This window comes from Verruconis gallopava (genome assembly GCF_000836295.1).
Source record: "Verruconis gallopava strain CBS 43764 unplaced genomic scaffold supercont1.104, whole genome shotgun sequence".
NCBI classification, from domain to species: Eukaryota; Fungi; Ascomycota; class Dothideomycetes; order Venturiales; family Sympoventuriaceae; genus Verruconis; species Verruconis gallopava.
The window spans coordinates 24,628-30,627 of NW_015622240.1; positions in this window are offsets into that span (position 1 = coordinate 24,628).

Consider the following 6,000-nt stretch of genomic DNA (forward strand, 5'->3'; position numbering starts at 1 on the left):
TCCTTATTTTACTTAGCTACAAAAGTGCAGGCAGCTTAGAGATGCGCTCGTCGAGGCTATCGCTCCAATTAATGCGTTCGGGAAGTCCATCAACGGGCAGAAGGCGCACGGTCGGTTAGATCGTGGTCATGATTGATCAGTGTCATGCCCTCCGTGCACAGCCAGGAGCGCGAGTTCAACAGATGCATGGGATTACCAGCCAAGGGCAAGATAGAGTGATTGCGGGCGCCAACAGGGAGGACATACTGGATCAAATGTTGCAAGAGAGATGAGGAGAGGCGAGAGAAGATCGTGGTGTATTGTGGGACGGTCAAACAGACGGAGGCGTCGGCAGCTGAAGTGGTAACAGCAGTTTTCCATAGAAGCCTGGGCGATAAGGAGTATAAGAGTGAGGCTTTGCGGTAATTGAAGGCAGAAAATGGTAGGTGTTCACAACAACGAAGGCATTGTGGGTTGTTGTACATGTTGAACAAATGTGGCATTTAAGAGATTACAGCCAGGAAAGTGGGCGCGCAGGCACGAATGGCGCAAGCAGCAAGGAATTCACGGTAAACATGGCGAGGACAGAAGCACGGTGCGATTAGATGGAAAATGTTCGTGTAGAGTGGCATTGCAGATGAGTGGTTTCGGGTCGGTTTATCGCAGTATTCGCATTAGCATGGAAACTGCAGGATGTTCTTCACATTGCTAGAGGGGGAGATCTCCTGGCCATTCATGACGATCGAGCTAGTTATTTGCTTATTTTAGGAATGAGTGAAGTGTATCAACTCCGTTTTCCCAACTTCAAAGGTTGACCCAGTCCGATTGGCCCATTTGTTGATCTTAAGAATATCTTCTACTTGGAGCTTTCAGGTATTTTCTTCAGTGCTGGGTCTGCAGAGCCAGCGGAAGTATGTTGGAATCTGTTTTATAAAAGTGAATTGTATTGTTTTAGAATTGAAGTTGCTACAGGATGTAAATATAAAGACATCTTATCCATGGTACACTAGTCTGTAGTAGGTAATCTCCACCAGTCATGATGGATGGTACCTTCCAACAAAGTAATCATTAATGAATACTGATGCACCACCTGTATTGTCTACAGTTTAGTCTACTAGCTTCTGGTTGTAGATTGTGTATAGAATGGGTGAGATCGGGGAGCCCTGTGGTAATCCCGGGCAGGCTAGTAAGTTCTTGTCCAAGCAGTAGCCGTCAAATCTGATGTTCGCCTATCTGTCTTTCAAGAAGCTGTCTATCCACTATCGTGCTACTGCTGGTATCCCTATTTTACAGAGTATTTGGTTTATAACCAGGTGATTAATGCTGTTGAAGGCGCCTTTAATGTCTAGTGCTAACAGTGTCACTACTTTGTTCTGTCTCCACGCTTTCTATATTGCGTCAACTAGGATATAGAGTGCTTGTTCAGTAGATCGCCCAGGCCTGCATCTAAACTGTATACTTGGGAGAAGGCTGTGGCACTCTACATAGCATGACATTCTTCTCGCAACTGTTGCTTCTAGGAGTTTGCCTAATATGTTAAGTAGAGAGATGGGCCTGTACGCGCTAGGTTGCGTATAGTCTGGCTTCCCTGACTTACGCAGGACTGCAATGGTTGCTGCTCTCTATAACCTTAGGTAGTGTCTTAGGCGAAGTGCTGCTTTAAATAGGGTAGTGATAATAGGCGATATATATTTCCAGGTTTTCTTCCACACAACATGTGGTAGCCTGCTATCTCCTAGGGTAGACAAATCCTTAATTATAACCAACGTGGCATGGATCTCACCCTCAGTGATTGGTTTCCAAGGCAGTTCAACCTCTGCTATGTCTTTGTTATTAAGGGATGGTATTAGTATAGGTATAGGTAGGAAGAATAATTCTATGAAGAGCTTGGCCTTATCTTCACTTTCCATCGCTTGCTGCTCCTCATCATATAGTAGTAGAATGTTTACATATTTGGTACCTGGTTCAGCATATTTCACAGCCTTCTATAGAAGGTTCCTGTCGGCAGCTCAGTCGAGGAAGTCATTCTAATGTGTGGATTTAGCTTATTCAATTGCCTTTGCCTATTCCTTCCTGTGACCTTGCATTGATACAAATAGTTCTTAAGTAATGTGGTGCTTGCGGCTTAGTCTGGCTGTAGATATTTGCCACTTTCGCTATACTTTATTGTACTGTCGTTGCTTCTCTTTCAGATCTGGGGTGAACCAATGCTTGGAATATGGGCATGGGTTAGCTACTGGGGTTTGCTTTTCGACTGCATCAGCTGTTATTCTTATAAAGTGTCTTACTAGCTTATCTAACTGTTTGTTTACATTAATATTGGTGTAGCTTCTAATACATTATACTATTAGGTTACCAACGCTGTCCCAGTCAGTCTGCTCATATATATGGCGTGGTGGTTTTTCCTCTCTTTGCTGCACAGGGAAATTCCATTCTGAAACAATGCCGAGGTGGTCGGATCCGTACTTTTTATAGTATAACTGGCACTTTCTGAGTCAGCCTGATACATTGCTTAAAGTCAGGTCAAGTATGGTTCTACTCCCTAGCCAAGTCATAGTCCAGCATGTTGGTTCGCCTCGTTATAGTTGGTGGTATAGGCTATGTTCCTCTATGAAACTAAGGAGGCTGGCTACTTCTCCTACTCTATATAGCTGAATGTTGTCACCTCCCTATAATAGATCTTGCTGATTAAAGTCTCCACCTATTATTAGCTTATAAGTATCTTCTGGGGCAGGAGAGTTCTGCGCAATAGTGCTGTTGATAGCCTCTAGGACAGCTTGCATTTCACCCTCTGCTACTTCACGGGTGCTCCTAAAAGGCGGAATATAGGCTGAGAAGATCATGACTAGCCCTGCTAGTATGTGTCACGAAACCGATAGATGGGATCTGCTCAAGTTATCACGTGAGGTGAAATAATGAGATTGTCGGCTATCTACTAGTTTGTGTGGTACAGGTGTAGTACCAGAGTCAAGACGTTGCGTGAAAGAGAGAATATCTAGAGAGTACGCGTGCTTAAATACATGAGGAAAGTGGGGAGGGCTTGTCTCCCTTTCCTAATTGGGGTTCGGGGCAAGGTTCACCAATACTAGATTATGCTGGCTTTCATCAAGTTATGTTAGCCAGTGTTGGCTGGCTTCAGGGCTGGTTCGCCAACACTGAGTTGTGTTGGCTTGTACTGGCTGATGTTTGGGTTCGGGTAAGGCAACAGAATGGTGCTTATCACGTGTCATGGGGGTGACCCCGTGACAGTACCCCCCTCCTAGCCGGCGAAGCCTCCAGAGAGGGGCCTGAATTCAGTCGTTCGAAAAGCACAACAACAGCGAGAACTCTCACCTTTGGAATAAAGAGCTTAATTGTGTTCACATACATCTCTTGAAGACCGGAAACTGCTTTCTCGGAAGCCGCACCGCCCAGCGCGGCCGTAAGACATGGCGACGCCCTGGTCCCAGGAGGTAACTGGGCCCACCAACCTCTGAGAGCGTGTCCTAGAAATCACGAAGCGGCTCAGCGATACATTGCAAGTCGTAGAAAGAGAGAAAGAGATTGATAGAAATCAACTAAGCAAAGCCCTCAAGAGCGCGTTACTCGCGCTCGCCAAAATCAAGGACACCCCTGACGTAGCCTCCCTAGAAGAGAAGGTAGATTGACTGCGCACAGAGACAGTGAAAGGATGGAAAAGCATGGATGAAGCCTTCCGACACCTCCAAGAAGACATAGAGGCAACAAAGGCAAATACACAAGCAGCAGTAACAGCGGGTAAAGAAGCGAAGACAGCGGCGATTAAGGCAGTCGACATAGGCAGGATGGTACTCAGAAACAAAGGGACACACCAGCAGCAGGCTATAGCAAGCTATGCCGCCGTGGCAGCGCAAGGAGCGACGGCAACAAGTATATATAGTCTATAAAACACCAGACCTCCTGCTTAAACGCATCGTGAGATCATCGTGAATATTAGAAATGCACAAACGATCCACCACCTGCGTTCCATGAACCCACGCAACCTGAAAGCCCATGTCGAACAAGCCATAGCCCAAGGCAGAGTAACCAACGCAAAGGTCATGTCTGTAAACCAACTCATGAGCGGAGACATTAGCATAAAAACGGTTACACCGGGCGAAGCACAGACGCTCAGACAGTCCGCCCAGGAATGGGTCCCTAGGATAGGGAACGGAATGTCAATACGCAGCCAGACATATGGTGTGCTCGTACACAGCGTATATACCAAAGATATGGATATGGACAGACTGGACGAAATCAACGCCGCTATCTTGAGTGAAAACAAACCCTTTATCCTAACAGCAGAAATCAAATACATCGGATGGCTCAGTCGGAAGGCACAGACCAAGAGGATGTCCACGCTGGTAATCGAGTTTACTAAGCCAGAGGATGCGAATAAGATCATTGATGAAGGGTTAATATGGCAGGGGTGCCACTATGACACCGAGAGATACGAATGATAATGCCGCCTGAAGCAATGCTTCAACTGCCAGAAATACGGCCACATAGGAACCTAATGCAAAGCCATAACAGCATGTGGCCACTGCGCGCAAGAACACAACTCCCGGGACTGCCCTTCGAAAGCCGACACACCTAAGAAGTGCGCAGGCTGCAATGGCCCGCACGAGTCCTGGAACCGCCACTGCAAGATCAGGAAGGAACAGCTTGCCAGGACCAAGGCGGCGTACGACAACCGACCCAAGTACCACCCAGTACTTGAGAACCCGAAGCTAGTAGCCCAGGTTGGAAACCCCACAACCGGAATGAAGAGACAAAGGTCAACAAGGGACCTGACCGCCTCCTAAGCAGGCCGGGCCTCGAAGCAGACTAATATAGGGCTGGCCAGAAACAAGGTGAACAGGGAGAATGAATCGCCGGCAAGCAGACAGAGGCTGTAACGCGTGGTACAGCTATCATGTAAGGCGCTGGAGGCGCGAGACACCAATGAAATCACCACTATAGAAATAGAGGACGATATGGATATGACCCCCCTATAATGGTGGAGCATGTTCAATTAAGCATACTACAGTATAATGTTCGAAAATCAAAGGACACAGTAATGGCCACGCTGATGCAAGACACCAGGACGGCAGAGTACGATATCGTGGCCATCCAGGAACCATGGAAGAACCCATATATGGACACCACACACCATCCAGCCAAGGAGACCTTCCACCTCTGCTACCCACCTGAACGGGAGGGCAAGACGGCAAGGGTCTGCTTCTTCGTGAACAAGAGGCTGGACCAGAGCAAATGGCAATTTAAAGCACACACTAGGGATATATGCACCCTATACATCAGACAGAGCGAAGAAAGTGGGGATGGAAGCCAGATCATTATATATAATGTGTATAACCCACCGCAATGCTCGGAAGGACGCGAGAGCGCGCTTCCAAAGGTACAGGAAGTCTGCCAGGAGAACAGTGCGGAAGAGCAGATAGCGCTAGGCGACTTCAACCTCCATCACCCAGTATGGGGTGGAGAAAGGGTAGATAAACACGAGGAGGAAGCAGAGGAGCTGCTGGACGTTATGCAGAGCATAGGTATGATGAGCACACTCCGCCAAGGAGCGATCACATACGAAGAGGGAGAAAAGAGGACGACGATCGACCTCTGCTGGATGTCTGCAGGATTAGCAGATCGGATAATCCGGTGCGAAGTAGACAGAGACATGGAGCACGACTCTGATCACCTACCGATCAGCATAGTCATGGACCTGAGAGTCCAACACGGAGAGAGGAAACCTGTGAGGCAATGGAAGCATCTCGAGGAAGAGAGGTTTCGGAAGGCGCTCGCACAGACACTACCTCAGGTACAGCGGCCGAGAACTAAGAGGGCACTGGATCGATACACCAAGGAGATTGCAAGCGCGATCGACGGGGCGGCAAACAAAGTCCTCCCCAAAACATGCCCCTCACCACGGGCAAAAGAGGGATGGAACACGGAATGCAAACGAGTACTGACCGAAGCAAAACGACTTAAGCGGTTCCACAGCATGGACCGCACAGCGGAGTCGTGGGAAAC